We start from the raw sequence: 10663 nt of genomic DNA, 5'->3' as shown, positions 1-10663 counted from the left end.
ACATGGAAAACGTTGTCTAAAATATCTTAAGTAAAAAATACGGACAAAGGCAGAGTATAATATTAGTGCTGGAAAATAACAAATTTGTGTAAAAGAAAAAATTCTGGACATATGCAAAATTGGAAACAGTGGTTATAGCTTTAGGTGAGGTTACTGGTAGGTTTCCTTTTATCTTTATACATTTTTATAATGTCCGAGTATTTATAATGTAGATACGTTATGTGTATAGAATAATTAGGAAGAAACCCTTTCTATTTTGATAAAACCATAAGAGTAAGTAAGCTGACTTAAAGAGTGAAAGGATTTATGAAGTACAGCTAACACACTTGGTGCAAGTCCAGAAGAACGTGGTTTCTGGCATCATGCCTGACATGTAGTAGATAACAAATAGTAGGTTGTTGTTAAGGGCTGAGTTTTGTCCCCTCCAAAATTCACGTATTGATGCCTCAACCTCTAAAACCTTAGAATGTCACAGTATTTGAAGATAAGGTTTTAAGGGTATGATGAAGTCAAAATAAGGCCATTACATTGGGGCCCTAATTTGACATGACTGGTGTCTGAATAAGAAGAGGAAGAGACGCCAGGGGTATACACACACAGGAAAGACTGTGTGAAGACAAAGGAGGAGGCCGCTGTCTACCAACCAAGGAGGGAATCTTCGGGAGAAACCAAACCTGCTGACACCTTAATCTTAGACTTTTAGCCTCCAGAACTGTGAGAAAATACATTTTTGTTGCTCAAGCCACCCGATTTGTGGTATTTTGTTATAGCAGCCCTAACAAACTGATATGGCATTAAAAAATGATGACTGCTTACAGCGGTAAGAGTCATTAAGTCCTAGGTACGGCACAAAGCAACTTTGCATGCATTATCTTGTTCACTCATCACCCAGTCTTATGAATTAGATGCTACTATTCATGCTCACTTTGCAAATAAGGTAACTGAGGCTTAAGGGAACTTCATTCATCACATAGGTAGTAACATGGCAGAGCTAGGTTTTGTTTTTTGTTTTTTGAAAGATTTTATTTATTTATTCATGAGACACACACACACACACAGAGAGAGAGAGAGAGGCAGAGACACAGGCAGAGGGAGAAGCAGGCTCCATGCAGGGAGCCTGACGTGGGACTTGATCCCGGGTCTCCAGGATCACGCCCTGGGCCGAAGGCAGGTGCTAAACCGCTGAGCCACCAGGGATCCCCAGAGCTAGATTCTGAATGCAAATTGTTTAATGTTATAATCCCTGCCCTCATGTGCTGTCCTAATATTAGTACAGTTACATAGCCGGGTGCAAGGTTAGGGTTCAAAGACGTTGACTTGGCGAAACCCATGATTGGGTGCATTATTCCAACTATAGGTAATACACATATTATCACGACTTTCGTAGAAAGTATACGATTTTCATGTCCCTTTCTGTTGAGTTAAAAAAAAAAACACTTCCTTTTTCTAATAAGGTAAAGAGGTTTCAGGCTATTTTGTTTGTTTGATTTTGAATCGCTGGAGGTCTAATCCCACACAGCTCGGTGAGAAGAATAATTAAGCACTAGAACTAGGACTGGTTCTCTTGGAAACTAACCATGACCAAGAACAAAAAAGGGAGTGATTATCTGGAATTTGAAGCCCTTAAGGAGCTTGTGCCCCCCGCCAGTTTGCTTGGCCCTTCACATGTGGATACTCCTTCACGTACTATCAGTAAAGCAACTTAGATTCTGGGAGTACAAGCAACTTCTTTAAACTTGCAGGTCTGGCAGGTGCTCCTGTCTTTCCGCTCCGGTGACATGCTTGCACGGGAGAGCCACGCTTGTTAGGGGAATGAACGTTTTCTCTGAAGCCATTAATTTATATTTACTTCATGTTCATCCTCTAGAAGACAGTTGACCTTTTAGAAGAAAATCAGGGCTCCTAACAGAAGGAGACTCTGAACTTCCAAAAATTGGGACGTGGAAAGTTTACTTCCCCAACATAATTTGTTGGAGACCACCCAGAAAAGAAATGAGGAAAATCTCTCTTGTAGTCTCAGGGTTTCCAAGATAATACTATTTCGTTATCCAGTGGTTGCTTACTATGCACCACACACCCATGAAATATATTATCTTATTCTCGGGAAAGCTGTGAGCTGAGCACTGCTGTTCTGTCCCATTTCTGGGTTAGGGCACTAGTGCCCAGGGAGAGCGGGGCAAGCGTGTAAGTGGAGTATGGTCAACATAGGGCTGTAGACCGGGTGCTTTACAAGTGCTTGCTCTTACCCTGGGACCTACACCAGGAGAACTGCAGTTTTGATTCCTGATGCCTCCTGCCTGCCCTCAGTTTAAGCCAATCCTTTGCTTTCTCCTTTATAAATTAGAAGGTGTTAAAAAACTGCAGTGTGCAATGCAGACTTGTCCGCCCGCCCCCGTTAAGTACAAGACATTCACTCCCCAGAGGCAGGGCTGCTTGGCTGCTGGCGACACTGTAGAGCTGACTCTCTGAGAACTTCCTTTAGCTGGTGGGTGGTCCTCATCCAATGGCTAGTTGACCTAGAGTTCAAGAACAGGTTAACTCTGAGGAGCCCTGCAGGACGCCCCTTGGTTTTGGGGCGCCTGGATGGCTCAGCGGTTGGGTGGCTGCCTTCGGCTCAGGGCTTGATCCTGGAATCCAGAATCGAGTCCCACCTCAGGATCCTGCGAAGAGTCTGCTTCTCCTTCTGCCTCTCTCTCTCTCATGAATAAATAAATGAATCCTAAAAAAAAGAAAAAAAAAAGAATTTGCCTTGATTTTAACTGAGGCTGCTTTGTGGTGGTTATCAAACACCTGCTCTTTGTTAGGCACTAATCAAAACCTTGAGACCATATTGGGATTCTTGGGATTTCTGAGAGCAAGATCTCTGTGGAGCTCCTTATTTGCTTATTGCAAAAGGTATTTTGGGCTGGGAGAAAAGCCTAGCACTTTATTGTTATTAAATATTCTTTGGCTGTTGCTTTTTTGACTGAATTCTAAAAATTATCCCAGTCAATATAAACACTGATTTGGGTTACAGCATCTGCCACTCCAAATTATTAAATAACTTCCACTTAGATCTTCTTAACTAAAATCCCTTTGTTTCACCTTCTACCTACTTTGTTTTCTTGGAAAGAAAATCTGATCATTTCAAGCATCTGATATGATGCAACTTTCTCGGCATACAGCAAGCAGGCCTTACAGACTGGCTCCCTGCAATATTTTTAGCTTAAACTCCTATCCCTGCTCCCATCACTTAATTGCTTCCCAGTCTCCCTGATATCTCTTTTTCTTCTCATTATAGAAATAATTGCTATGATCCTATTATTTCATATTCTTGAGATTTTGTACATTATCCCCCCTTCCTGACAGGCCACTCCATCTTCCACATCATTTGCAACCCTTATCAATATTTCTGTTTATTAACCTTCTGGTTTACATGTAGCCTCTTAAGTTTTCATAGTTAATTATCCTCCCTTCCCTACATAATATCAACCAGATATAAGGATAGGATAATTCTTTCCTCTTCGATCCTCCCGTGACATTTTGTGTATCATTCTTTGTACACTTGACCAACTTGCATTGCAATTACCTATCCATGTCCTTTAAAGAATCGTTATATCCTTGAGAGCAATGACTATGGCTTGTCTTCTTGTCTCCAGAATTTGAGTGTGGCGTACGGCAAAAACTGGAAGCACTGCAGCTGCATGCATCTCTCGTTTTCCTGTTAGACTGTCAGAAACGCAGAATTAGAATTCCATTTCGCTGGATTTCCTTTATACAACGGGAGCATATTTTCATATTAGTTTATATTGGTCCCTCCAGGGTGAATTTCAGTGGAGGACACACAGATAGACGGTGGTGGCAGTGCCTTTCTTTTATTTAAATGATCTATTTCTTTGTTTCCGCTGCTATTTACCCCTGTCTTTCTGCACTGACTTAGTGATGTGAATGAGGCGAATCTCCTCAGTCAATGATGCTTGCAACAGTTGGCTGGTAGGTGCGGCTCGAGGAACGAGGAACGTCTCATCATTCGGCCTTCCACATAAGAAGTACTGTTGGGGTCTTCTTTGGGGAGAGAGGAGCTGCAGAAGGATGAGTTCTCATGGAGAGCAGGAAAAACCTGGAATCTTTTCCAGTTTGGAAGAGTCCAGTCATCTTTACCAAAAGCAGTAACAGCTTAATTTCTAAGAATATTTGTTTTTGGTCTGAAGAGCTGCATGTATACCAGTGTGTAGGAACAGGAGTAGCTTTAGTTCCATCCTTGCACTCTGCTCTCCTTTTCACTCGTGATTAGACAACTTGTGATTAATCCCGTTAGGATTCTCCAGCCTCCTCACTTCCTATCTGCCTCTTTTGTTCTCCACACATGCACCTAAAATGCTCCTCTTCAGTCCTCAACTGTTGCCTCCTATTACCTTTCCTGACTCCCCTCTGAACAGTCATTTGTTTTTCTTCTATGACGTTGTATTAGTTTGTTTGCATCTATACTATTATTCTGGCAATGGGATTTTTTTTTTTTTTGGAAAGAGAACTTTTTATTACTTTTATGTACAGAAAATTCAACAGCATACACTTAGCTTAGTTTGGTGGCTAGTTCTTTAGCTTTTGCCTTTCCAACTTGGCGGTGTTAGCCACTAACTTTGGATGCAGAAGGTTGCCTCCCCAGTGACGGTGGATCTTAAAATAGCTGTCACTGTAATTGGTCCTGATAGCTTCCACCAGCTTAGCCAGAGCTCCTTTGCCTTTCTAGTTAATCTGTGTGAAGGCGACAGTGGTGCAAGTCATCCGGTGGAGCAGAAGCCCCACCCTGGCCTTCCCCTTGATAAGGCAGTAGGGAGCCTACTTCTTACAACTCAGGGCCGGCAGGAAGACGACCAGCTTGGTGGAATCCACATCATGTGCAGTCACTACCAGCTGAGGCTTCTTGTTTTTCACCAATGTGGTGGCAGTAATAACCCTGGCTGGGAGGACAGGAGGCCTCTTAGTGGGAACTTCCACTTTGCCAGGAGCTTTCTTCTCAGACAGGGCCCACAATCTTTGCTTCTTCTCTTGCTTTGTCTTTGGTCTATATTTGTGGGCCAGCTTAACCTGTTGAGTAGCTATTTGGTGGTCCAAGGCCTGGGTGAACTGGTTAATCATGGGTTAACCATGCATTTTTAGACATCCATAGAGAATAGCCCTTTGCAGCTGCAGCCAGTTATAGCAGGGCCATTTGACAAGGCAGGTCAAGTCCTTTTTGGGCTAGATGTTCTGTTTGGTACCAGAATTCTTGGATCTTTTCTCAAACTACTTCTTGGCTTCCTGCTTCTTCACAACAACAGGGGCTGAGGCTACTTTTTTCCCCTTAGGCTTTCCTTTTGGCATCTTGGATGGATGGAGGAGAGAGAAAGAAAGAATTGTTCTGGCAATGGCATTTAATTATCTGTTTGCATGGCTCAAAAGAGAGGCTTGAATTGCTTCATGAGAGAGGATAAGTCTACTCCCCCATGGCATTCTCAGAAGTTGAATGGTGAATGGGACATGGCGGTCATTAGAAAATATGTGGGGTACAAATGATTCAGAAGAAATATTTATTGAGGGTGTTTTTGCTGTATTACCTAACACAACTCTTCCAAGATATTTACCCACTTCAGCAATAATTTGTTCTTGCTCCAGAGTGTGATGGAAATATTAGTACATTGCAAAGACAGATTAGAATTAGAAATGCCAACCAACATATTTTTTGTTTCTCTTTCTCTCAGACATGAAGATTTTTTAATGATTTAAACCAGAAGACTATTCCTGGGTCTAAGTGACTGTTATTAGATGTAGCAAAAGTCTTTAATATGTTGACTATTTAGGAAAACAGAGCTAGTGTGTGATTAAAAATGTCAGTAATGAGGGGCATCTGGGAGGCTCAGCGGTTGAGCATCAGCCTTTGGCTCAGGTCATGATCCCAGGGTCTGGGGATCTCATATATCTATAATATATCTGATCTATCTCTCTACCTACAGATATATATATATATATATATATATATATATATATATATCTGTATATATATACACATATATAAATATGTATATAAATATATATAATATATAAATATATATACATATATAAATAATATATCTGGTATATATACTATATATAATATATTTATATAATATAATCTGATGTATATCTGCTCTTTCCAAAGTTTATCCCTGTACACTTTACAGTATTATAGGTTTGTTATTTTGAGAAGGAGGAAAGAACATATTGGTTAAAATTTTAAATAACCTCCTTCCCTAAACCATTCACTACATGCAAAAATGGATACCAGTGGCCCAAACTGGCTATAAATATTAGATGATGTAGGCAATTAGCCTTCCTGCAAACGGAAGTTCTGTACTTACCGGTTGTACTAATTATAATCCAGCTTCTATACTAGCTTCTTCAATGAGAAGCCATTTCTGTTTAATCTCCTCCACTGAGTTTAAAAACAAGCAAATAGAACATTTTGAATATTTGAAAGAGTGACTTTTAAGAACAGGGTTTGGTGCTTGAAACCTAAATTTCCTGGAACCAACCATACTATAAGGCACTGAAGCTAGGGAAAAATGTAATTCTGATGTATGGTCCTACTTGAGGCAAGCTGAACTCAAGAGGTGTTTAGGGAATTGTAAACCAAAATGTTCCATCTTTATAGTACTCAGTCAGGGTTAATGGAAGGAAAGTGTCATAGTCCTGGCTACAGGGTCTGGTCCCTGAGGTCAACTGTGGGTTACAATATCACCCACTGTGGTCTCCTAGGAGGCCTGCAATGGACAAGGCAATAAAAATCAATCTGGAGGGAAGAAACAAGGTTTAGATTAAGAAACAGAAGGCACCAACAAGCTGATTTGGCTCTCAGAGGAGGGGTATTCAAAAAAAAAAAAAAAAAAAAAAGGAGGGGTATTCAATTTTGACAATATCGCTATCATGAAATGTATAACTGCATATTTTTGTGGTGATTATTTATTTACGATTTTGTTTTTCTAATAATAGACAGTGAATTCCTGGAAGATGAAGCTTATATCTTCAGTGGCAAGAATCCTATTTGAAAAATGCACACATGCATGCACACACATGTGCAAAACACACAATGCAGATATACACATAGAGATATATAGGAAAACAATCTGCATCTTTTGAGTCCTACACTGTCATTATCAAATGACAGACAAGGAATGAATTGTTGCAGAAGAAAAGCAAGGAGGGAGGAAGGAAAGATACATTCTTAATCTTGACTTTCTCATTAATCTTGACTTTTCCTTGAGAAAATCAGTTCCAGCATCTCAGATTCTTCATCTGCAAAGTGGCTAGATCAGATTCGAGATGTTTTCTAAGCATTTTCCAGAAATAATGTCTTATGGTTCCTTTGACATGTTTGTTGTTATCAAAAGAGAGAGTATTATAGGATGGACCTGCTGGTGAAGCAGGTGGTGCAATCAGATGTTGAGGAGGTAAACCTTACCAGTATCCACCTACTTCTGGGCCTGCTTGTTACCAGCTCACGGGAGGAGGCCTTCCTGCTCATGTCACTGGGCTGTTTGGGTGGAATGGAACAAAGGGCAAAGAAGAGAATGCCCCTTCTACATTTGTAAGAAGACTCTCAAGCAATGTCCAGGCAAGGTACCTGCCTCTTCAACATTGCTGGCATGTTTTAGGGGATAAGGAATGATTTTGTGAAGGGGCTTCAAATCACAGAGAAATCTGGCCCTATCACTTAAAGTCGTGTGACACTGGGCAAGTCACTTAACATTTATAAATCATATGTGTAAAGTAATTAAGAATTTTAAGGAACTACAACAAAATGGAAAATATCGATGATTATTATTATGGATGTTAGTTATTATTATAATTACTTCATCTCTTAAGTGGGGATGCTCAATCCATCTACTATTTTCTGGGAAAGAAGTCATAAAGGTTTTTAACTAATGCATTTATCAATACTTTTTAAAAGTCTTGTGATGAACAACCTCATGCAGGGAGAGAGGATGCTAAAGTAGATGATAGCACAGGAAACTTGGAGTTATATAGATCTGACATAAATACCAACCCAGTCTTTTAGTATATATAAGATATTGGAAAATCAATAAACAACTCTGAACCTTGATTTTCTCCAGGTAAAACAGTGTTTGTATTTCACTATCAAGGTAGTTTGGAGGATTGACCAATAAGACACATAGTCAACTTCTTCTAAGGGTGTGTTAGGAACAAAGCAGACATTTATTCATGCAACCAAAATTGACTGCATACTTATAATTTCCTGATAATAAAATACTTAGCAAAAGTATAGTCTCTACTCTCACAAATATTACTGTTTAGTTCCTTTTAATTTCCATGTTTCCTAATAACAGAGAACACACACTCAAGGGAATATGCATGAGGTTGCTGAATATTGCCAAAGGTGGTATGGGTTTGTCAGTCAAGAAAAATGGTCTCTGTTCTAGGGTGTGAGTGGGGCAAAGAAGAATCTGATGACTGAAGGGACACACATGGTTGAAGAGCAACCTAATTCAATCTTCACACTGTGGTCCCAATAATGTTATTTGAAAATAATAAAAATTAGTTATTTAAACATAATCTTTGGGATGCCTGGGTGGCTCCATCAGTTAAGTGCTTGACTCTTGATTTAAGCTCAGGTCATCATCACAGGGTCATGAGGGTGAGCCTCATGTTGGGATCCATGCTCAGTGTAGAGTCTGCTTGAGATTCTCTCCTTCTCACCCTCCCCATACTCATGTGCAGTCTCTCCCTCTCAAATAAATAAATAGAATCTTAAGAAAAAAATATAACCTCTTACTAAATTCATTTATTTAAAGGTGGCAAGTGTTCCCTAAATATCTTTGTAGCTCTTTCATGCCTGTACAATGCCTTAAGTACAGAGGACCCAGTATTTGTTGAGTACCTTTATGAATATTTGCTCATTGAATTCTCTTGAAAGACTTACTTGTAAGTAGCATTTGTAAGAATCATCATTGTATAGATGGGGAAACTGGAGAAATCAAGCAGTTTGTTCAGGATCAAACATTTATTTATTTTATTTTATTATTTTTTTTCAGGATCGAACACTTCTGAAAGAAATTGAGGAAGATACAAAGAGATGGAAAAATATTCCATGCTCATGGATTGGCAGAATTAATATTGTGAAAATGTCAATGTTACCCAGGGCAATTTACACGTTTAATGCAATCCCTATCAAAATACCATGGACTTTCTTCAGAGAGTTAGAACAAATTACTTTAAGATTTGTGTGGAATCAGAAAAGACCCCAAATAGCCAGGGGAATTTTAAAAAAGAAAACCATATCTGGGGGCCTCACAATGCCAGATTTCAGGTTGTACTACAAAGCTGTGGTCATCAAGACAGTGTGGTACTGGCACAAAAACAGACACATAGATCAATGGAACAGAATAGAGAACCCAGAAGTGGACCCTCAACTTTATGGTCAACTAACATTCGATAAAGGAGGAAAGACTATCCACTGGAAGAAAGACAGTCTCTTCAATAGATGGTGCTGGGAAAATTGGACATCCACATGCAGAAGAATGAAACTGGACCACTCTCTTTCACCATACACAAAGATAAACTCAAAATGGATGAAAGATCTAAATGTGAGACAAGATTCCATCAAAATCCTAGAGGAGAACACAGGCAACACCCTTTTTGAACTCAGCCACAGTAACTTCTTGCAAGATACATCCATGAAGGCAAAAGAAACAAAAGCAAAAATGAACTATTGGGACTTCATCAAGATAAGAAGCTTTTGCACAGCAAAGGATACAGTCAACAAAACTCAAAGACAACCTACAGAATGGGGGAAGATATTTGCAAATGACGTATCAGATAAAGGGCTAGTTTCCAAGATCTATAAAGAACTTATTAAACTCAACAGCAAAGAAACAAACAACCCAATCATGAAATGGGCAGAAGACATGAAGAGAAATCTCACAGAGGAAGACATGGACATGGCCAACATGCACATGAGAAAATGCTCCACATCACTGGCCATCAGGGAAATACAAATCAAAACCACAATGAGATCCCACCTCACACCAGTGAGAATGGGGAAAATTAACAAGGCAGGGAACCACAAATGTTGGAGAGGATGTGGATAAAGGGGATCAAACATTTAATAAGTAGCTCATGTGGAATTGAACTTAGGTCTAATTGACGTAAATAAGTTATCCCCCAGTACTTTGCCAAAATATAACAACAAAGAAAGGAACAATAAAATGAATAAAGGTTGCACTGATTTTCTTTATTTGAGTGAAAACTAGAAATTACTTGTGTCTTTAAGAGGATAATATGCCCAATTAACCTTTCCAAATATTTATATGGACTGTAGTGAACAGTTGCTTGTCAAGGAATAATGAGCCCTTCACAAATCCAGAATTTTCTATCAGCTACTGACTAAAATTATCAATTGGTCACTGTGTAAGTTGTTAAATGTTTGTTTACTTGAACCTATTTCCTGTCTGAATTATTGCCATGAGTCGGCATTCTGTCATTTGCCCAAATTATTTCAGTAGAAGATCTTTGACATTTTCCTTCCTATGCCAACAGTGTGCATAAAATCTGTGAAATTATGAGTGGTGTCTCTGAATGCTTTGAAAACTGATTTGTGTGGCTAATTTAGCCACATGAAGAAAGGACGAGGAAGTCTGTGCTTTATGAT

General features: G+C 39.5%; 1 pseudogene; it reads right to left on the bottom strand.

Moving 5' to 3' along the window:
* Nucleotides 1-4552: 4552 nt before the first annotated feature.
* LOC112908341 (large ribosomal subunit protein eL8-like) lies at nucleotides 4553-5343 on the bottom strand (annotated as a pseudogene).
* Nucleotides 5344-10663: the final 5320 nt, after the last annotated feature.

The sequence above is a fragment of the Vulpes vulpes genome, chromosome 12 (assembly GCF_048418805.1).
Source record: "Vulpes vulpes isolate BD-2025 chromosome 12, VulVul3, whole genome shotgun sequence".
Taxonomy (NCBI): Eukaryota; Metazoa; Chordata; class Mammalia; order Carnivora; family Canidae; genus Vulpes; species Vulpes vulpes.
Note: the sequence above shows the minus strand (reverse complement) of the source record. Positions and strands in the feature narration are given on the sequence as shown.